Here is a 24,379-nt window from a genome sequence, read left to right as displayed (position 1 = left end):
CCAAGTATCTCCATCACTCTGCATTGGCTACCAGTGTTGGTTGTCACCTATAAAGCCCTACATGGCTTAGGACCAAGTTACTTATGGGACTGTCTCCTGCCTCATGTATCCCAGTAACTGGTTAGGGCCCACACAGAGTTGGCCTTCTCTAGGTCCCATCAGCCAAGCAATGCCATCTGACAGGCCCTAGGGGAAGGGCCTTCTCTGTGCAGCTCTGATCCTTTGGAACCAACTCCCCTCAGAGATTTGCACAGCCCCCACTCTCCTGCCCTTCTGGGAGGCTTTAAAAACTCACCTTTGCTGGCAGGCCTGGGGCCGTTGGGTGTGGACACCCTGCTCCGGCCAATAGCATGACTGAGATTTGGATGGATGTGGTTGTATAGGTTTTTTTTTTTTTAATGCTGGGGTTTTTAGATTAGTTTTATAATTGGACCTTATAATGTTTTCTGTATTGTTTTTTAATATGTTGTAAGCCGCCCTGAGTCTTCGGAGAAGGCAGCTAAAAGTCAAACAAACAAACAAACAAACAAATAAAAATAAATAAATAAAAATAAAATAAAATAAAATAAAATAAATAAATGAAATGAAATGAAATGAAATAAATAAAATAAAAATAAATTAAATTAAATTAAATTAAATTAAATTAAATTATTAATCTTATAGCTAAAATAATAATAAAATTAACAATTCCAGTGAAGGAAAAAAAACAATCAAGGACAGGAGAAATATAGACAAGTTGGAAAATATATATTGGAAGGTACCTGAGGAATCCTTAGTCCAACTTTCTATATTTTTCTCAGTATTTTTAGAAAATTAATAATAGAAGATAGAAAGAAGGAGAGGCCACGAAAGAAGAATATATACAGATAACTGGAATTATAAACATGTTCAGTAAAAATGTCAGAATGCAAACAGATAATGTAATGGGAAAAAATGTTGGTTGATTTTCCGAATGGTATAGAAAGGTCTTCACTGCACGTGGAGGAAAATTGATCCTCCTGTTTTGTTCCCAGAACTTTTAGGATTATCTTGGATCTTTGAGACAGGCATTGCAAACTTCTATCCTGCCTCTTCAATGGTTCAATAACTGAGAGTTGTTCTGCAATGTGCTTAATCTTGCTTTAATTTAAAACATAATAATATTGGGACAAGGTTAATCTGTCAATGTGACAACAGTAGAGGGTGCTCTTGTAATAAGAAAGACAAAGCCGCAACTTTGTATAGTTACAGCGCTGAGCAAAAGAATCCATGGAACAGGAATCCATTGACAGCTGGTGAGGCTGGGCTCCTGCCCTTGATCTTTAGAACATAAACTTAGCGATTAATCAAGCAAAAGAAATAGTTCCTTGGGAACAGCCTGTGATAAATCCCCAGCACCTGAAAATAGGTTGAAATAGGATCTGACACCTGGCCTTCTGTCTAACAGTGGAAGAGGAGGGGGGGAAAGGTAGGGTGGGAAATGAAAACAAATTTATTTTACTGCTGACAAACATCTAGCTTCATTCATTCAGGCATAGGAATGACTTCACAAATCCACGGTCCATTGCTGCTGCAGTGGAAATGCTGCAACCAGTTTAGAGATGATAGTTCAGACAGGTTCATTCATTTTAGAGATAATAGTTCAAACAGGTCTACAAGCATTTCAATCTTGCAGGAATCTGGAAAACAAATCCAGATTGGATGTTTCATTTGATATCCACTGTCCAACACACCTTTCCTTCCCCCATGCACCTGAGATATGCTGGATAATGCCACCTTGACTAACATGTTGTTTCAACATGCCCATTGGAGAGCAGATTGGGATAAGCTGCTTTGGATTCAGGCAAAGAGAAGAGAAACTCTTTTCAATGGAATCCTTGATGTTCTCTGAGCTTGGTTGAACGGTCTGTAAATGTGATTTGCCTCTCTGTGTCTATTGATGGCTGATTTGCCTGAGTGCCGGACAGCTCTTTCCAGTTGCTTGATACTTGGAGAGGGCCAGCATAAAAATCTAATAAATTACTACTACTACTTGTTGTTGTTGTTGTTGTTGTTGTTGTTGTTGTTGTTGTTGTATTATATCAATACAACACAGCAAATGAGATCACTATGCTGGATTTCGTATTTCATCACCAGTCGGGCGCTTCCCAAGCACCTAGCACTGCGTGATGTAGTGGCGAATTATGTGTGCCGATCCCAGTAAAGCGGCCTTTTGCAATTGACAGATGGAGATTTTGTCAATTCCGATGGTTTTCAAATGTCCACTGAGATCCTTTGGCACTGCGCCCGTGTGTACCCAGTGTGTACCAAGTACCACTGGGACCACTTTCACTGGCTTATGCCAGAGTCGTTGCAGCTGATGGGTACACCTTGTCGTGGTAGTGGGGCTTGTGTGCTTCAATGAAGCTGAGAACTGTGCCGGTGGTAGTTTAAACTACTGGTAGCTCTAACCTTGCCGGAGTGGTCAAAGCAGAGGAGCCAGACTAAATGTACCTAACCCATTTAAACTAATGGAGAGACAAAACAAAAAGAAGTCCATACTGGCTCGGTCGTCGCCCAGGATAAAAAGGACTGCGGTGGCTGCTGAGGAACATGGGTAGCCATCGACAAATGAGCTACAGGAACAAAACAAACAAAGCTTACAAATCAAAAAGCGACAGAAATCCTCAATGTCAGAGAATCGCATTATTATTATTATTATTATTATTATTATTATTATTATTATTATTATTATTATTATTATAACAGCCAGCAGCAACACAGTCTTTTAAAAAACACACTGGATCTTCCAGCAATACTTTAGAAAGAGCTCAAGTACTCAATTCACTCAGAACTGGACACATGCAAGCTCTCCAGGACTCGGAAAGTTTCCAGTTCTAAATGCAGCTCTAGAAGCACACTAGAAATGCAGCGTGAATGCACCCCCAGAATGGCTAGTGCTTCATGCAATTCACCCACACATGCCAGGGAAAAGTTACATTACCCTTTCACGCCTAGCATTTCCTCTGCATGACTGTGCTTTGCCCCACATAACATCTTCAGACGCAGAGGAAATACTCTGCAAATGTTAAGATCAGTGTCCAGTCATAAGCAACTGATTGCATAGGCGTTTCTTTAAAAAGTCACATTAAAGAAGAGCAACAGTTCTCTGATTAGCCATCTATTGCTCAGTGGAGGGAATGAATCATACCAACATTGTAGCCCCCATGTACTTTTTGTTTGTTTGTTTTTGGTAACACCTGGACATATTGGATGAATAGGCATAGATATACTAGTGTTTCACACCACATTCCTGGGCACGATCATACAGGAGCAAGGGCTACTGAAGACAATAGGGTTTATTCCAAATGAAATGGGACGAATAATACAATGTCGACATTTCACATTTCAAGAGATTCACATAAAATCTTACCCCATAGTCTACACATGTGCCATCTGCTAATAATTCTTTACAGCTTTATAGTCAGGATTGCTAAATGAATGCATAGAGAACATTCTGAACTTCCTGAAGTACCCCGAACACTATTCTTTCCAGCCCAAAGAATACTGGAAAGCAATTACATGAAAAAACATTCGTGCTTCTGCCTGCAGGAGATCTCTCTGAATATTATTATTAGTATTAGGTTGTATAGTCTGCCAGGTGATTAAATTGGATTTAGCATTTTTGTTCATGCATCGAATTTCCAAGGACTTGGGATAAGCAGATGTTGTTTGACGATATTAAAGCAAACTACATACATATTGTGACAATATCTTTAATATAATCAAACAGCATCTGTTTATCTCCTATCCCAGGTCTTTGGAATAAATACAGCTGCTTTTTTTTCCCAATTGACTGATGGTGATTTTATTAATACCAATGATGCTTAAGTGGCACTTCATGTAATTCTCAATTGCACCCAAAGGACTTATTACTGTTAATATCTTTGCTTTCTTTCACACAATCACTCCCTTCTATTTGCTGGTCCTCATATTTTGTGATTTTCTCCAGTTGTATTCTGCTGTCTACTGTTACTGCAATGTCCACTCCAGATCTTTTTGTCTTTCTTATCAAGAGTTGTTAAGTCTGGGATGGTCTGTGGCAGGTGCTTGTCTGTTTGAATTCTGAAGTCCCAGAATCACTGTAGCTTCTTCATTTTCTAATACTTTATTTATTTTGTGATCCCACCAACATTTACTTGGTATTTCTTACAAATATTCCAGTGGACCATTGTTGCTTCTTTGTCATGTCTTTGTTCGTTTCCACTTGATCCTAGAATCGCCTGGAATATTATTGTTGGATCACAACAATGTGAAGCCACCAGCATTCCCTGTAAGCTGCGCGCGTGAGCATGCTCACGCCCCAAAATACCACCCCCGTGCACCCTTTTCCACAGGTGCGCACTCCCCCATCCCCCTGCCAGCCCGCAGGGGGGGCGGGGAGGCACTGGCAGTAGAAGATGCTTCCCCCTGCCCGCCCGATCCACCCCCCTCTCCTCCTTTTCCTCTGAAAGAAAAGCGCGGAGGCTGCCTGCTTGAGCCTCCCGTTGCAACATGCCGCTTCACCCTGCCTGTCATCCTGGACCTCCGTTGTGTTTTTGGGGGGGAGCGGCGGGAAAGCCCTGTGCCGGCCAGGAAAGCCGGCTTTCCGGGAAAGCAGCACGCCTTTTAAACACGCTGCTTTCCTGCACCTCTTTCCTGGGGGGGGGGAGTGGCCTCCTCCCCCCCCTGCCCAGGAAAGAGTTGCAGGAAAGCAGTGCATTTGAAAAGCGCGCTGCTTTCCCAGAAAGCTGGCTTTCCTGGCCGGCACAGGGCTTTCCCGCCGCTCCCCCCCGAAAACACAACGGAGGTCCAGGATGACAGGGAACATTGGAAGCTGCCAATACTTGAGTTGGGTATTGATGTTCATATGCATGAAATTATCCCCAAGAACCTGAGATGTCTTAATGTATCCCTGCAGTATATTTGAGGTTTTAAGCAATGTGGCTCTTTGCAATTGATTGATGGAAAGTTTGTCAATGTGCAGATTTTCTCAGTGCCATTCAGGCTTTTTGGCTATAGCATCCATTGTGCTGATAACTACTGGGACCACCAGGACTGGTTTTTGCCATAATTTTTCAACTTCAATTTTCAGATCCTGATACTTTTTGATTTTCTCCAATTCGTGGTCTTCTATACTGCTAACCCCTGAAATTGCTACATCAATTATCCACACATTTTTCTTTTCAACTGAAGTTTCTGCTTGTTTTTTTTTTACTACTTTTCCAACTATAAGTTCTACAAATATACTAATTATTATTATTTTAACCTGGACAATGTTGAATTGGACCATTTTTGTCTTTGTGTGTGTATGTGTGTGTTTTGTGTGTATGTAAGGTGTGTATGTTTATATATATATGTAATCAGTAATGAGCACCCAAAATTTTTACTGCCACACTGTGGATGTGGCTTATTTTGTGGGTGTGGCTTGATGGTCATGTGACTGGGTAGGAGTGGCTTGCCAGCCACGTGACCAGGTGGGAGTGGCTGGAACGATCATCATTGTTCAAGTGAACTGTTATTGATGCACGATGCCTTTTCATCACAGCTGTCGGCAGAGGGGAAAAAGACCGCAGCCCACAATGCTTTGGCATAGTGCAGCTCTCCTGGCCTTGGGACCTGGCCATGTGAGGCTGGAGGGGAGCCAGGTAGGAGAGAGGGAAGCTGGTCTGAGCCAGGAAGGAGGAAAGAGGAAAAAAGCAAGGAGCCTACAGCAGCAGCAGCAGGAAAAAAAAGGAGAGCCAAACTGAGACCAGTAATCCAGGAAATTACTGCTGGTGGTCAGCTGAAGCTGTGTATGCAGCTTCATTTCCACCGGTGGAACTGTGTTCCACCCCGTCCTGCCTTCTGCCCCTGCCTGTGTGTAATATGTGTGTGTTATACATACATATATATTTACATTTGTATGTATGTGTGTCAATCTGTCCTATGCTAAGCCCCCCTTCTGATCACATGACACAAAGCATAATGTATGCTTCCCAGTGCATATGTTCAAATATGTAACACATTATTATACAGAATGATTTTTTGCAGGTACCCTTTCTTTACATATGTCTTCCATATTTTAGAAAGTTTAGCATTTATGGTCCCAAACTCCTCTGAGAGATAACAGTCATAACACTTCAACTTCCAGTTATTTATTTTTATCTATTGATTTTGTCCAATAAATGAGGGTTTTAGTGGGTATACACATAGTAAAATTCATGATGAAGGTTATAGAGGAGATACTCATAGTAAAATATATCTAAGAAAGAATAGAAGATAAGATATAGGAATAAAGCATATCAATGAAAGAATAGAAGAAGAGATGTAGGAATAGAAGAAAGGTATAGGAGATATAGGAGAGCAATAGGACAGGGGACGGAAGGCACTCTAGTGCACTTGTATTCGCCCCTTACTGACCTCTTAAGAATCTGGATAGGTCAACCGTGGATAATCTTAGGGTAAAGTGTTGGGGGTTCTAACCCTTCAACCACAATCTTGTGAAGCGGGTTGGCTTGAGATAGTAGCAAGTCCCAAGACACTAAGCCAACCACTGTGGAAGATGAACTGGATTACTCCTAGCTTTGTCTAACACCTTAACTGCTCCACCATTTTAAACAATGGTTTAAGGGTAGTAGTAGTAGATCTGTATGAAGGAGAACAGTTTTCCTCATCTGAGGGCACTCTGAGTGTACTTGTCTAGAAGGATGGTCATTCCCAGCTAACATGACTATAGTTTAATATACTTGGGATCTGCCAGGTTAGGAATACTGAACTGCACTGTTTATTTTCTGCTCACCCACTTCTTTCATCAAATTTTGCATCACTAATTAAGAGGGCAAATAAATTAGGGCCAGGAAAACATCTATCAGGGGTTGGATTTCCAAGAAAAGATGACCGGTGCTAATGTCTAAACCATTTTCATGGGGTTTTTTTCCCATTTTTTAAAAACTGCCTTTGATTTGAAGCGCTATTGCTGAAAACTGTTTCCATGAGAACAGGAGCTAGACCTAGACGCTAAATTGAAAGTTGCTGATGCAAAGAGATGAAATACTGTAATATGACAAAGGAAAGTGAACCGAATGGTTCATTGGAATATGTACAGACCAGATTATACATTCTGCAAATCAAGTGCAATCCCTTTCTGAGATGTTATTAATTCAGACTGCGTATTGGTATGTATTTTAATGTGAAAAGAGACCTGTGGAAACAGAGAGAAAATAGAACATCAGGTGAAATAAATTTTACTTTCTGGAAGACTCCAGAATTTTTTTTATTAGGCATTACTGATATTAAATATAAAAAGAAGTACTGTATATTATTTAATAATTCATATATTAGTAGCTGCAAGAATAGCATTCGCACAAAAATGGAAAGAAAAGGCAACTCCAAAAGATGAAGAGATTTTTAGGAAGATTATGGAATGTGCAGAATTGGATATGATGACAAGAAGGTTAAATAACCAAGTGGAATCTGAATTTTATAAAACTTGGGGAAAAGTGTATGAATGGTGGAATTAAAAAAAAATAAAAAACAAAGATTAATGAAGACAATAAAATAAAGTATGAAATAGCAAATGCATAATGTTGAATATAATATATTTGATGAATAACTTGATTGTTATTAATTGAGTTTAATTATTCTAACCACAATTGTATAATTAATACAAAATATTTGAAATTGCATATTTTTTATGTTAGTATTGAATGCAAATAGATATTTTATTGATAAGTTAACTTTTCTGTATTTACCTAAATAGAATTAGTTTTTTCATTTTTGTATTAAGAAAACTTCTATAATAAGAGGAGCAATGGTAGCTCCCATATATGATAAATGTTGTTTGTTTTGTTTGTCTTATATTTTAAAAAATCAATAAAAAATATTCCAAAAAAAAAAGAAAGAAATTTTACTTTCTGGGATGAGGAACTCTGTTTGGGGAATCATTTCAATATTTAATCTCCCCACTTATATGGCCTAAATTAGGGCAATCCCCAGCATAGTTCCCTCTAAGCTGAGCAGTGAGCAATCGCTCACTTAAAAATCATCATCAACTCAGAGTTTTCCAAACCTGCCCAGAAGCTGAGAGGGAAAGAGTGAGAGGGAAGGAGAGAGAGAGGAAGAGAGGAAGAGAGAGAAACAGATAGAAAAAAGAGAGGAAGGAAAAGAAAAAGAATGGGAGTAAGGAAGAGAGAAAGAAAATCAAAATCTAGTTTGAAACTAGCTCAACTATTTAAGTGGCATTTTGATATTGATAGAGTTGCCCTATTATGAGCTCACTGTTATAGACACACAGTACAGTATTTTATTTTGAAATTCTCTGAGGCAAAACAGGGTGGGTTTTTTATTTATTTATTTATTTGTTTATTTGTTTGTTTGTTTGTTTATTTATTTATTTATTATTTCTGTGCCGCCAAGTCCCGAAGGGACTGCCGCTCAGACACTATACTTTTCCACCCACCCCCCAAAAAAATTAGAGGGAACACTGATCCCCAGAAAGCTTGACTACTTGATTCCACAAAGTACTACAGTGAAACAAATGTTTGAGGAGAGAACAGTGTCCCGCTTAGCTTTAGAAAGTTCCACAGGGCAAATGTGTCTTTTGAAGTACCTTAAGTGTTTTACAGGCATTTAAAGCCAACCAATTTACTGTTGCATAAACTTTCATGGATCACTCATTAGATGCCTGTGAAAACTTATGCAATAATGCAGGACTAACTTTTAAGATTGGTCCCTGCCCTCCACCAGTATTTATTTATTTATTTTATTTATTTATTAGATTTGTATGCTGCCCCTCTCCGTAGACTCGGGCTCACAACAGAATAAAACAGTTCATAACAAATCTAATAATTTACAATTTAAAATATTTAAAAAACCCATGATTAAGCAGACCTACATACAAACATACCATACATAAATTGTATAGGCCCGGGGGAGATATCTCAGTTCCCCCATGCCTAACGACAAAGGTGGGTTTTGAGGAGTTTACGAAAGGCAAGGAGGGTAGGGGCAGTTCTAATCTCTGGGGGGAGCTGGTTCCAGAGAGTCGGGGCAGCCACAGAGAAGGCTCTTCCCCTGGGGCCCGCCAAACGACATTGTTTAGTTGACGGGACCCAGAGAAGGCCCACTCTGTGGGACCTAATTGGTCGCTGGGATTTGTGCAGCAGAAGGTTTTCTTTCTTGAGTATTGTGGGATTTACCTTTTAATTTATGACTGTCTGATTTGATTGTCTGATTTGACTGTCTGATTTGATTGTTTAGCAATATTGCGGTTTTTAATGGTATTTTTTATTTTGATCTCTGCCTCTTTGGTGGGGAGGGCAAATCATTCTGAACTACTTATGTCCTGGTCGCCATTTTCTTATTCCAAAAATTGTGAAAGGAAACAATTGTTAAAGTGATCTGGGCAGAAAAAGAGAGCCAGTCCCAAAGTTACATACCAAGGACCTATCAACATGGCTTTGGTACATCTTGATTCAAGAGTAATTTTCTCCCTCTAAGAAATGTGGGAGTATGAGAGTTCATGAACTGGAATAGACATGATAACAGTCAGCCAATGGGGACTGTTTGGTGACTCACAGAGGCGTGGGTTAACATGACTGTTATGTATAAAAGAGTTGGTTTATCCTTGCATTATTACCTCTATACTATATAGATTCTAGGTTTCTCGATTCTGTGATTATTGGTTCTGAGTTCTGGTGGTTCTGGATTCTGCATGGGTATTGTATACATGCATTATGCTTTATATTATTGTATATTAAGAAGTTTCTTTTTTACATAAATCCTGCTGAATTATTGCTACAAACTCTAACAGAGTTGTAGTTTTGTAAAGTATTGGAATCAGCTAAAAACTCAACAATCTTTTAGAAAACTGTACAATTACAATGTTCTGTGAATATAATAATATAATATAAAAATATAACAATATACTACACGACACTACAATATTATATGATGCTAGCTTCTTTACCAATAGTTTATTTTATTTATTTATTTATCAAACATGTATAGGATAGTGGTAGTTTGTATAAACATAATATAAGTAAAAAGTAATGATAAAAGAGGACAATAGGACAGGGATGGTAGGCACAATGGTGCGCTTATGCACGTCCCTTACAGACCTCTTAGAAATGGGGAGAAGTCAACTGTAGAAAATCTAAGGTTAAAGTTTTGGGGGTTTGGGGAAGAAACCACAGAGTCAGGTAATGCATTCCAGGCATTGATCACTCTATTGCTCAAGTTGTATTTTCTGCAGTCGAGTTTAGAGCGGTTTACATTTAGTTTGAATCTATTACGTGCTCATGTATTGCTTTGGTTGAAGCTGAATAGTCATAACAGGAAGGATATTTTGGTATATGATTTTATGAACTACGTTTAGATCAGATCGAAGGTGACATCGTTGTAAATTGTCTAATTCCAGTATTTCAAGTCTAGTGGAATAAGATAGAAACATAGAAACATAGAAGTCTGACGGCAGAAAAAGACCTCATGGTCCATCTAGTCTGCCCTTATACTATTTTCTGTATTTTATCTTAGGATGGATATATGTTTATCCCAGGCATGTTTAAATTCAGTTACTGTGGATTTATCTACCACGTCTGCTGGAAGTTTGTTCCAAGGATCTACTACTCTCAGTAAAATAATATTTTCTCATGTTGCTTTTGATCTTTCCCCCAACTAACTTCAGATTGTGTCCCCTTGTTCTTGTGTTCACTTTCCTATTAAAAACACTTCCCTCCTGAACCTTATTTAACCCTTTAATATATTTAAATGTTTCGATCATGTCCCCCCTTTTCCTTCTGTCCTCCAGACTATACAGATTGAGTTCATTAAGTCTTTCCTGATATGTTTTATGCTTAAGACCTTCTTAAGCATAAAACGTATCAAGATATTTTGTTGTGAGCAGAGGAGTGAAGGACTCTTCTTGTGAAATATTTCTAGATTCTCTCAGAATGTATGATATGCAATGCGGGTTCCAGACAGGTGAGCTGTATTCTACAATTGGTCTAATATTTTGTATGCTCTGGTTAGCAGTGCAATGTTGCCAGAGAAAAAGCTATGTAAGATTAGATTAACAAGTGCTTTTTTGGTAATGTTGTTATAGTGGACTCTAGCACTTAGGTCATTGAATAGGAGTACTCCAAGGTCTTTGAAAGCGTGAGGGTCATTTACAAGTTTGTTTCCTCCAAGTTTCTATTTCATATTCTGATTCTTTTTGCCAATGTGTAAGACAGAGCATTTGTTAGTTAAGATTTGAAGTTGCCAGTTGTTTGACTATTCTGCTACATGGTCAAGGTCCTTTTGAAGGGTAGCAGTGTTGTTGTTGGTATTAAATAGTTTAACATCGTCAGCAAAGAGAACACAGTTGCTTATAATATGATCACAAATTCATTTATGTAGAATATGAAGAGTGTTGGTCCTAAACACTGCCTTGAGGGACACCACTGTTGACAGGAGCAGGATTAGATATGGCACTTCCTGTTTTGACCACTTTATTTATTTATTTATTTATTTATTCAATTTTTTTATGCCGCCCTTCTCCTTAAACACAGGGTGGCTTACAACATGTTAGCAATAGCACTTTTTAACAGAGCCAGCATATTGCCCCCACAATCCAGGTCCTCATTTTACCCACTTTGGAAGGATGGAAGGCTGAGTCAACCTTGAGCTGGTGATGAGATTTGAACCACTGACCTACAGATCTGCAGTCAGCTTTAGTGGCCTGCAGTACTGCACTTTATCTGCTGCACCACCTTGGCTCTTCCTACACCACTTGTTGTCTGTTAGACACTATATGTTGTTATCCAATAATATAGTGGCCCAGGATTTTAGTTTCAGAAGTTTGTCATGAACTACTGAATCAAAAGCTTTACAAAAGTCAATGTAGATTGTGTCTATTGTTTTACCCTGATCAAGTTGAGTGGTGCATATATTTTGGCAGTTTAAGAGTCATAGATTACAGGATAATTTTTAAAAAAACCAAATTGTTTGTTGGAAAATAGGTTATTAATTTCTAAGTGGAGTGTAATGAATTGGTTTATGATTGATTCAATGACTTTGCAAGTGACGCAACCAAAATGGATTGGTCTGTAATTTTCAACGTTACTTCGATCTCCTTTTTTGAAGATAGGAATGACTGTGGCTAGTGACCATAGTTTGGGTAAGGAGCTAGTCCTGAAGGATTTAAAAAAAATGCTTAGAGGTTCAGTCAAAGTTGTGGAGAGATTTTTTAAGAAGTATGCACATAGTCTATCAGGTCCAATAGATAGAGGTGGTTTTAGGTTACATAATGACTTTCTAACATTTTCTTTTGTAAAATAGATTTGTGTTAGATCATTGAAGTTGATTGTGGTATAACTAGGAAATATTGTTCATGAGCCATTGCTGTTTATATTAAATCTTGGATACATATTCTCTTAGCCATGGTAAGTTCTTTGACTTGGACTATCCTTGCTACATAATGAAAAAAAAAGGTTTTTAAAAAATTCTTAATTGTTTTTGACATTGATTATTTTGGATTCTATTTTTTAAAGTTTTATTAGCCTTGTGTACTAGCTGGCTTGGTATATATTGAAAGAATAACTAGGTTCTGAGCTGGATTAGAACTTTCATCTCAATAGTAGAGAACATGTGCTGAGTATGTTGAACGTCCCAAGTTCAGTGTCTGGAAACTTTATATTCTGGTAGGAGGTGATGGAAGACACAGCTGTCTGTGATCATGGAGACCCTACATTGTCAGACTAAATCCTATTGCTGTATTCCTCAATTTTGGCAATTTGAAGATGGGTGGACTTCACTCCCACAAATCCCCAGCTTAGGATGAGTGGTGCTGGAATTCTGGGAGTTGGAATCCACACATCTTCAAGTCACCAAGGTTGAAAAATACTGCTCTCATGAGATAAATTTAATGGACAAAGGGACAAAGATAAACTTACTGGACAAAGTTCTACACAGCCTCCTACTCTCCCAAATTCTTGGGAAAACCAAAAAGGCAAGTCTTTTTCCTATATACTGAGGCATTGAAAAGCACCTTCATGGTTTTTCTCACCAAATATTATTGTCCTTCAATACTTCTTGAAACCTGTTGAAAAGCTTACTACTCCCAGCTTGAAAAAATCCCAGCAGCAAAAAAAAAACCCCAAACCCCTCTAGTGATCTTCTGAGCACATGTCACATTTGCAGTTAGAGAATCTACAGCTTGTAATAGATGCAATTTCTTGCAATCACACAATGTTCCTGACCTTTTGGTGGTCATAAAGCAAATGTGCCTTTACTTATGTCAAGTAACATCAAATTTTCTTTCCTGTTGGCTCAGGAGAATGAAGTTATATGCCATTCAGGCTAATAGGAAATTTGAGCGAAGTATTTGATTAGAACAGTTTCATTTAAGATTTTAATGGCCAAAACTCTGCCTCAGTGTTCTTTTCAATACGTCTATTCCCCTACCCCCCGCCCTCCATACATACATGCGGATGCAAAGAAACTCGATAAGAAAGGCAACTTTTAGAATGGTGGTGGTTTTAAACAGGATATTGTGTGAATTTATACAAGAATGAAGCATGCATAAAGTATGACTATGCCATTTTAATTTTCCCTTGGAGTGACAAACCTCTAAAATCAGTCTGAATGAATTCTTGAGTATAATTTTTTTATTTTCCTGTTTTATTTAGGGTGTGGAAAGATATTTTTTATTTGTATTTTATTGGATTTCTAGGCTGCCCTCTATAACTGAACATTTACATTGCAAACATTTTCCTTCATATGTAGTATAGTACTGGATTGTTGATCCAATGGGTGGGGCTAATTTAACACCCTTGAGCTAAAACCAAACTACACTTTGTTTCACTACAGTATGATCTGTGAATCAAGCACCTGTGGTTTGTCAGTCATTGTTTATGGATTATCTGTGTGTGAACCCATCTATGGTAGTTATACAACAAATCAAGGTTAAATAAGTCATGATGTAATTTAACAAAGAATTGTAACTATAACTTGTTTCTAAAGTGTTTTTTTTGTTGTCATAACCATCGATTTGGCTTGGATTACATATCACTTAAATTTTATCTGTGTAAAATCCACCCCCTGAAATTAGTTTTTTCCCCCCCAACATGGAGATAGAATATATGTCACCTGAAGAAAACGCTAATCGCTCTCCTGCAATGTTCTCTTCTCATGGCTGCTAAAGATATCACTTCCTTTTTTCATTAGATTTGTGTTTCCATACCACTAAATATCCTCATTGCTCTCCCCCAAAACTATTTCAGTTTGTTTATACATCTAAAAAAGTGCACTACCCAAAACAGTACTAATGCAAGATTGAAGCACAGAGATAGTGGGTTTACCACCTATACATCACCTGGGGAGCGCAGTGGTCCAAGAAAATACAGCATCCTCAAACAGATGATTTTCCTGTCTCTGTAGCTAAGATCCTATACAGTGGCACCTCCACTTACAAACTTAATTAGTTCTGTGACCAGGTTCTTAAGTAGAAAAGTTTGTAAAAAGAAACAATTTTCCCCATAGGAATCAATGTAAAAGCAAATAATGTGTGCGATTGGGGAAACCACAGGGAGGGTGGAAGCCCTGTTTCCTCCCAGGAGATTCCTAGAGAGGCCCCATGGAGGCTTCTCTCCGCATTTTCCGGTTACAGTTTCGGAAGCTCAGGTTTGTAAGTGGAAAATCGTTTTTGAGAAGACGCAAAAAAATCTTGAACACCCAGTTCTTATCTAGAAAAGTTCGTAAGTAGAGGCATTTGTAGGTAGAAAGACTGTATTTGAAAGATTCTTCAACTTTCAATCTACTGATTAAAACCAGGCTAATTCTTATTGTCCAAATTATTCCAAATGGGTTGAAGAAGCCCTGTTCCATTTTCCATTGCAGTGTTGGAACCAGTGATGTTCAGTGTTACATAGAAACATAGAAGTCTGACGGCAGAAAAAGACCTCATGGTCCATCTAGTCTGCCCTTATACTATTTCCTGTATTTTATCTTAGGTTGGATATATGTTTATCCCAGGCATGTTTAAATTCGGTTACTGTGGATTTACCAACCACGTCTGCTGGAAGTTTGTTCCAAGGATCTACTACTCTTTCAGTAAAATAATATTTTCTCATGTTGCTTTTGATCTTTCCCCCAACTAACCTCAGATTGTGTCCCCTTGTTCTTGTGTTCACTTTCCTATTAAAAACACTTCCCTCCTGAACCTTATTTAACCCTTTAACATATTTAAATGTTTCGATCATGTCCCCCCTTTTCCTTCTGTCCTCCAGACTATACAGATTGAGTTCATGAAGTCTTTCCTGATACGTTTTATGCTTAAGACCTTCCACCATTCTTGTAGCCCGTCTTTGGACCCGTTCAATTTGGTCAATATCTTTTTGTAGGTGAGGTCTCCAGAACTGAACACAGTATTCCAAATGTGGTCTCACCAGCACTCTATATAGCGGGATCATAATCTCCCTCTTCCTGCTTGTTATACCTCTAGCTATGCAGCCAAGCATCCTACTTGCTTTCCCTACCACCGACCACACTGCTCACCCATTTTGAGACTGTCAGAAATCACTACCCCTAAATCCTTCTCTTCTGAAGTTTTTGCTAACACAGAACTGCCAATACAATACTCAGATTGAAGACTCCTTTTCCCCAAGTGCATTATTTTACATTTGGAAACATTAAACTGCAGTTTCCATTGCTTTGACCATTGTTTTGTGTTGGATTTCTGACCTAATTAACAGATTTGGGTAATCAGGATTGAGCTACATACAGGCAACTACACGTTCAGCTGTGGAAGTCATAGCTGGTATAAGGTGAAATAAGTTTTAAAAACAAACTTGAATAATCTCAAATGCAGAGTTGTATGGTAGTTTCCCCAATAAATAATGTGCTTCAGATATGATGAACAACAGCTCTCATAGTCTCTAACCAGCCTGGTCAAAGGTTAACAAATGAAAACAATAAACTAGATGGCATCTCTACCAAAAAAAGAACACATCCATGTCAACAATCTATTAGGGAAAATATAGGGTGGGAAAGCATATGGTAAATAATAGGGACAAACCATATTTTGCTTCATTGTGAATTGCTTAACCAAGTGTTCACCACAATTAATACAATATGGGTAGTTTCACATGGGTAGAACTTCACAAATTTAATTCACATCTCTTCCTATAGGGAAAGGTAACATAAAAAACCAGCAACAGCATAATGAATATTCTTCATAAGAGATAAAACAGAACGATGTGGCTTACTCATTTATAACTGCTTTAAACTGTTCTATTTCATTGGAGGTATAGATTCCCTATTGGTTTAAATCAAGAAATGGTAAAGTATGGTATATTTCAGTACTTTAAAGCTGAAGATTCAATTTTTCCATTGCATGTGTTGGACTGACGGTTCCATTATGGGGATTTTCCTATCCAGATGCATCAGACTGGGAAGCTATTGTAAATTAATTGGATCCTTTGAAAAAGAAATAGAAAAAGTGATATTCCAGACCCAAACACTATGTATCTATTTTATTTGTCTTTCTATCAAATCTTACAATTATCTTTCAATTATATCACCCAAATATGGTATTTAAAATAATAAAAATATATAGCAATTACAGTACTTGTAATTGCTATATATTCTTATTATTTTAAGTGCCCTATTAGGAGCTGAAAGTTATAAACAAGCGACAATCAAGGAGGAAGTTCCTTTACACATTTGGGAACTTCCCCAACCATTAACATTTTAGTATAAGTTTGTAGCAGGGGTGGGTTCTACATTTTTTTTACTACCAGTTCTGTGGGCGTAGCTTATTTTGTGGACATGGCTTGCAGGTCAGGTGGACGTGGCTTCAAGTGGGCATGGCTTTGTGGTCAGGTGACCGGGTGGGCATGGCCAACTTGTAAAATGTGGTGAAACTCGCTTAAAAATGGTCTTGCTTAACAATCAAAATGTTGGGCTCAGGAGCATGGGGCAGCACAGCCTATTGCATGGACTGGCCTGAAGGCATAGGACCAGATTATCTCTGAGACCGCCTTCTGCCGCACAAATCCCAGCATCCAGTGAGGTCCCACAGAATGGGTCTCCTCAGGATCCCGTCAGGAAGACAATGCCGGCTGGCGGGGCCTAGGGGAAAAGCCTTCTCTGTGGGGGCCCCAGCCCTCTAGAACCAGCTCCCCCCAGAGATTCACATTGCCCCCACTCTCCTTACTTTCTGAAAAAGTTTGAAAACTCATCTTTGCCACCAGGCCTGGGACCATTAGATCTCCCCCCGACCAATGAATGTGTTTACCTATTGAGTGAATGATCAATTGAATTCTTTTAAGTTTTTAGGATCTTTTAAAGTCTTTTAACTGTAATTAATTGGATCAAATTGTTTTACTATGTATTCTATGTTTGTTGTGAGCCACCCCAAGTCCACAGAGAGGGGCGGCATACAAATCCAATCAATCAATCAATCAATCAATCAATCAATATTGTGATGGGCTTCGCTGCAACGCAGCATCCCTGCCTGATCTGGCTGTGGGCTTTATAATGCCCCCTTGAGCAGGCATGAGCCTCCATGGCCCAAGGGAAGCACCAGCTGATCTCATGGTCTGGATGTGGGGAGTGGGACCCGAGACAGAAGGCAACTTCTGTCAGACCTGGTCCGGTGGAAAGAGTAGCCCTTCCTGGCACCTTCAGGGACACAGAGAGCCCTTGGCCATCTGCGGTGAAGATACACCGGCAGCATTTTCCCAATGGGAGTGAAGTCAGATCCAAAGCTAAATTTCACTGTGCTGCGAAAGTTGCTCTCCCATTCCCAGCAAGAGCAGCAGGCCAGAAAGCACACGGAGCAGCTTCTCGGCTCCAGCCATGAGTTCTCAAGCCCAGGCTGCTTGGAGTGAAAAGTTATTGCAATAGATCAGGCTTGGAAACACATGGCTGGGGCCAAGGAGCAGTTCATTATGGGTGCTGGCTTGCCTTCCCTTCAACCCCCGCAGGGGGAGGAAGAAGCTGAGGAAGTGCGAAGACACAAGACAAGGAACTGAGGGAGCCTCCCATGTGTTGCACCCCACACAATACCGATCTTTATTTATTTATTTATTGAATTTGTATGCTACCCCTCTCCGAGGACTTGGGGTGGCTCACAATACAATTGTATTATTATTGCTGTGAGCTGCCCCGAGTCTGCGGAGAGGGGCGGCATACAAATCTGATAAATAAATAAATAAATAAATAAATAAAACAATAAGCAATATACATACAGTATCTTAAAAAATCCAATTAATACAGCTAAAAAACATTTAAAATCTTTCATTCCCATTCATACAGCAAGTCATACTACACTCGTCAACCAAAGGGCTAGGGTCTAATTGCCCCAAGCCTAGCGGCACAGATAGGTCTTTAAACTTTTACAGAAAGCGAGGGTGGTGGGGGCAGTGCGAATCTCTGGAGGGAGCTGATTTCAGAGGGTCGGGGCCCCCACAGAGAAGGCTCTTCCCCAGGTCCTTCCAAACAACATTGTCTAGTTGACGGGACCTGGAGAAAGCCAACTCTGTGGGACCTAACTGGTCACTGGGATTCATGCGGCAGAAGGCGGTCCTGGAGGTAATCTGGTCCATTGCCATGTAGGGCTTTGTAGGTCATAAGCAGGGGTGGACAGCAGGCAGGACGGGGTGGAACGCAGTTCCACTGGTGGGAATGAAGTTGCATGCACAGCTCCAGCTGATCACCGGCAGTAACTTCCTGGATTACTGGTCTCAGCTCAGCTCTCCTTTTTTCCCCTGCCACTGCTACTGTGCCCTCCTCGCTTTTTTCCTTTCCTCCTTCCTGGCCTTGGACAAGCTTCCCTCTCTCCTGCCCGGCTCCCCTCTATCCTCACACGGTCACTTCCCAAGGCCAGGAGAGCCACGCCGCACTGAAGCAGTCTGCCCACAGCTGAGATGGAAAGGCATCATGCGGCAATAACAGTTCAATGATGATTGTTCAAGCCACTCCCACCTGGTCACATGGCTGGCAAGCTACTCCTACCCAGTCACATGACCATCAAGCCATACCCACAAAATAACCCACACCCACAGTATGGCAGTAAAAGATTTGGCTTCCCATTACTGGTCATAACCAACACTTTAAATTGCATCTGGAAGCCAATCGGTAGCCAATGCAGTCCGCAGAGTGCTGAAGAAATATGGGTATGCCTTGGAAGGCTCATAACTGCTCACGCAGCTGCATTCTGGATGATTTGGTGTTTCCAAACACTCTTCAAAGTTAGCCCCGTGTAGAAGCTGCCACTTTCCTTCTGCTGCCATTGCCACCTCCAGCTCTTCCTTCTCTCCCTCCCCCTCCGCATGTCCCATGAAGTCACAGCCATAGGCTTACTTACCTTTAGGCAGCCGCAGGAGGAGGCAGCAGTAACACATGCAGCAGACATGAGGGTGAGGCCAGTAGAGAAAGTGGGCTGCATAGTGACCGCCCAGCATGGTATACCTGTATATAGGGCTCTCAGACTCAGAGGTGGGACGATAGGTGAGTCAGTGAGCTGTGGGCAGGTAGGCAGGTGGGGCAAACATGGTGCGGATGGGCAGGGTGAGTGAGTGGCGACTGGGTGTGTGTGGGGAGTGAATAGAACCAGCTTGGGGGCATGGCCAGGCTGTTGTTACTCCCAGTTCAGTGAACCTGTCCCTATTTTGAGGTACCCCCTTGCTAATATGGCTTATGTATAGTATGATTGAGTTGTATGGTCATTTTAATGATATGAGTTCTTAAATGTCTTTTTAAGTATTAGATTTGTTTACATTGTTAACTATTGTTGTGAGCCACTCCAGGTTTTCGGAGAGGGGTGGCATACAAATCTAATAAATTATTAAATTATGAATTATTATTTTTACTACTGGTTCTATAGAACCCGTCCAAACCGGGAGGAACCCATCTCTGGTTTCTAGTCTATTTGAATTCATTTTGTTTTTATTTTTCTTTATTTCATTTTAATTCTGGCAAATAATTTAATTTAATTACTACCGGTAATTCATTTAATTTAATTTTTCTAAGTATTTATTTGTTTATTTAATTGATTAATCAATCTATCTATATGCTGCCCAAATCTTATTTGCAACTCTGATAGCTAACATCAGATTAAAAACATGTAAACCAAAGATCCCCAAAACCACACACACACACACATACACACACACACACACACACACACACACACTCTCTCTCACAAACACAACATGTCACAACAGAAGCCAGCCACAATTATTCTCTTAGGCTTCACAGGAAGGGTTCATCCATACCTTGGGTGAAGAATTTGCCTTTCAAGCTTTGGTCAAGTTGGAGCTATCCAAAGTTCAGCGATGTGGCTTTTCATAGAACACCAAATGCATATGCATCTAAAATATGTAGACTGTTTTATCAACTGCTTCATAAATTTTAAAGTAAGAGGTACCATATAAATATTTACAATAAACAGCCCTGTAATAACAAATCCAGGTTATGCTGATTTGAAAATAAAACTTTTTTGAACATAGAGAAAAAAAGTTCCAACAAATATTGCAGATGGATACTAATAGGTTTTGCACACCGAAGAAGAAAATATCACTTCAAGAAGCAAGAAGAGTGCTAAGAAAAGAGACACTTCTTCCTTTCGCATTTGCTCCTGTTTCTCTCCTCTGCCAAAGTATATCATTAGCTTCTTTTTTTAGCAGCTCTTAAAAACTAATTAAATATGCTCACAGAGGGACAGCTTGAGGATGGGGTAAGGCACAGAAGGAGTGTGAACCACCAAGTGCTCCATAAAAACACTTGGTGAAATTGAGGACTGGCACCGTATTTAACAAACTGAAAAAAAGCTATTCATACCCTAAAGATATCTGAAAACTGCATAGGGAGAAAAGGAAAAATAACAAAGGCAGACTCTTCAGAAGAAATACATTGCAAGAAGTACAGCTTCACTTATCTATAGTTGACCAAAAAATGAAGAGGAAGAAAAAAGATAGATTAAACCTTTTTTTTTAAAAAAAGTAATGTTTTTCTGAGGCTTTAGTTAAAATACAGACTTGATGTAGTAACTATTTCTCCCTGATCCTATCATTTTCATTCCTTGATTACAATTAGGAAGTTTCATCAGGATACGTGTCATCTTTTACCATTATTGCTGCTTTTTTACAGATTGGTTTCTTTAGAGAAGCAGTATGACAATGACAGGATTTTCTCATGGTTATAGTCATTATTTCAGATAAGGTGGTCCAGAAGTCAAATAAAGTAGTTTGTTCCAGCCAGGAAGTGATGGTGAACCAAAATCTTACTGTTGTGTCATTGGGGCTTGAGAATTGGCAATATTTGGTATGATGGGTCCCATCAACTAAACAATGTCAGTTGGTGGGCCCCAGGGGAAGAGCCTTCTCTGTGGCGGCCCCGACTCTCTGGAACCAATTCCCCCCAGAGATTAGAACTGCCCCTACTCTCCTTGCCTTTCGTAAGCTCCTTAAAACCCACCTTTGTCGTCAGGCATGGGGGAACTGAGACATCTCCCCCGGGGAAATACAATTTATGCATGGTATGTTTGTATGTATGTTTGCTTAGTAAATGGGTTTTTAAAAATATTTTAAACTATAATTTAGATTTGTCATGAATTGTTTTATTTTGTTGTGAGCCGCCCCGAGTCTGCAGAGAGGGGCGGCATACAAATCTAAATAATAAAATAAATAAATAAATAAATGGTTAGAAAGGGCAGGAAAGAAAACCAAGTTTTCTTTAGAAATTTGTCCCATAATTAACATGATCCTGGGACTAATATATTCTAGGACTGAGGAGTTCTAAGAGCAGAGATACAATATGGACATGATTGCAGTTCTTAAGATCAGATATTTTTTGCAGGTTACTGGCTATGCACATGTAATAGAAAAATAAAATAATTGAGTGAGAGATAACATCTGAATTACCTTAGATTGCTTGGATGTAGCTGTTGTTATTTCAGCAAACGTTGCCGGTCACTTTTTCTTCTATCAAAAACTAAGTGTGAATAATTGCATAATTTCCCCTCTAAACACTGAGCTCAAGAACCATGTATTAAAACAACAAATTAAGGAAGGGTGTCCCCTTAGATAATCTGTGAAATGCTTTTGATTTTCTGACAATAAGAGGGAAGTAATAAACTATTATCCTTTCTTATACAGTTGGAGCCTGCCTTTATGCTTGTTATCAATACTGCAGAAAATGAGACAGTTTTGATTACTCATTCAAGCATAAAATAAGACACTTACTACTAAATCCAGAAGTTTCCCGAGTAACTGGATCACTTTATGCTTCTCCCATTTCTGATGTTATTGAGTAGTTTAAAGCTGTTTTAGCCAAATCATTTTTTGACAAGGTAAAATACCCTCATTACTGCTGAACATTTTCTAGACAGAAGAAATCATCTCATAAATTAGATTCTGAAATACGTTGGGTGGTCAACAATACAAGCCAAGCAACATGATTGGTCCAAGTAATATATGCTTAAAACTATTAATAACATTTGTGATGTGATTTTTTTTTAAAAAAAGATTGAATTATTTTAATTGTTGCTTCCCCAAATTCTTTGCACAGCTTGCCCGGCACATTTTCTACAAATATTTACAAGTAAAGCTTCAACTAAACATCAAATAATTCTCTCCAGTTTTCAAAAGAAGGAATCATAGCACTAAGTCTGAGTTTGAGAGAAAGAACTGTATTCTCTGGACAGACTTATGATGTGAGGTCTTGATCCCTCACTCCATCAGAATAATTTTAAATCCCGAGTGAAACTCATCCCAAGAATCTTGGAAGCTCTTGGAAGTCGTGATCACAAAAAGAAATTCTCATACCTGCCACTAAGCTTTCAAATATGTTTACAGGAAAGACTGGGCTTTGCCATCTCAGAGAGTTTGATGTAATTGAATCTGATTGTCAGAAATAGGCCCCAACTTTAAATGAATTTCAGACAATATAGGTACTTATATGCATATTCATGAAAAACCGTTAATGCTTTACCCCTTTCTTCTCCCAACATCAGATTCAGAATATATCCAGATACCTTGTTTTCCCTCATCAAGAAGTAACTTTTTTGGAAGTAAATTCCTATTTTGTATTGAGAACCTTATTCAGTTTGTAAGTCGCATGCCAAATATTATACAAGCACAATATTCAAGGCAAAGCCAGGGCAAAATTAAATTCAATTAATGGATTATTCTTCTCTGATTTACATTTTTTTCTTCCTTCTGTCACAGTAAAATTTAGCAGCAATTTAGAGTTTAGCTTTGAAGACCATAGTTCCCTCTAAGCTGAGCAGTGAGCAATCGCTCACTTAAAAATCATCATCAACTCAGAGTTTTCCAAACCTGCCCAGAAGCCGAGAGGGAAAGAGTGAGAGGGAATGAGAGAGAGAGGAAGAGAGAGAAACAGATAGAAAAAAGAGAGGAAGGAAAAGAGAAAGAGAAAGAATGGGAGTAAGGAAGAGAGAAAGAAAATCAAAATCTAGTTTGAAACTAGCTCAACTATTTAAGTGGCATTTTGATATTGATAGAGTTGCCCTATTATGAGCTCACTGTTATAGACACACAGTACAGTATTTTATTTTGAAATTCTCTGAGGCAAAACAGGGTGGGTTTTTTATTTATTTATTTATTTATTTGTTTATTTGTTTGTTTGTTTATTTATTTATTTATTATTTCTGTGCCGCCAAGTCCCGAAGGGACTGTCGCTCAGACACTATACTTTTCCGCCCCCCCCAAAAAAAAATTAGAGGGAACACTGTTGAAGATCATACCAAAGTTTTTCAAGAACTGCACAAAATCCTGGAAGATTGAAGTAATGGATATTATAATATGATTGTATCTATTTTCTAGTCATGTTTGTGACTAATTATTACTTTTTTTTCACAGATCAGCTACACTCTTGTTTCCTCCCACTCGTCCTATTGTTTATTTTTTATTAGGCATAGGCTTGTGATTTGCAGGTGACCATTTTCAGTCATTTTTACAGATGGATTATGAAGAAACAGTTTGATCTGTGAAAATGAGATTAAACCTGATTATGCAATTTCACTTAAGCATCCAATAAAAGGAACTGTTTGCTATAGGAAACTATTAAAGCAGCCCTTTGTAAGGATTCCTACATTTAGTATTTTTTAAAAAAGGAGTCACTCGAGCTTCTCCCTTCTGATTAGAACCAGATATTTAAGAGACATGGACAATTACTTCATTCAACCACAAAAGGATCTGATGGATATGAGAACAATTCTTAATCTGCAATTTTGATTTCGGGTTTAATATTCTATTTCTACACTTGCCATAGTAGGTCAACCTATCAACAATATATTGTAATTGAAACCAGTTTAGGGCCAATAAAATATAAAGATGGATGATGATCTCCATCAAAGCATGAGGCGCTTTTTATCAGACATATTTGATTATATTAT

The sequence above is a fragment of the Erythrolamprus reginae genome, chromosome 1, assembly GCF_031021105.1.
Source record: "Erythrolamprus reginae isolate rEryReg1 chromosome 1, rEryReg1.hap1, whole genome shotgun sequence".
Taxonomy (NCBI): Eukaryota; Metazoa; Chordata; class Lepidosauria; order Squamata; family Dipsadidae; genus Erythrolamprus; species Erythrolamprus reginae.
This window is presented reverse-complemented; position numbering follows the sequence as displayed.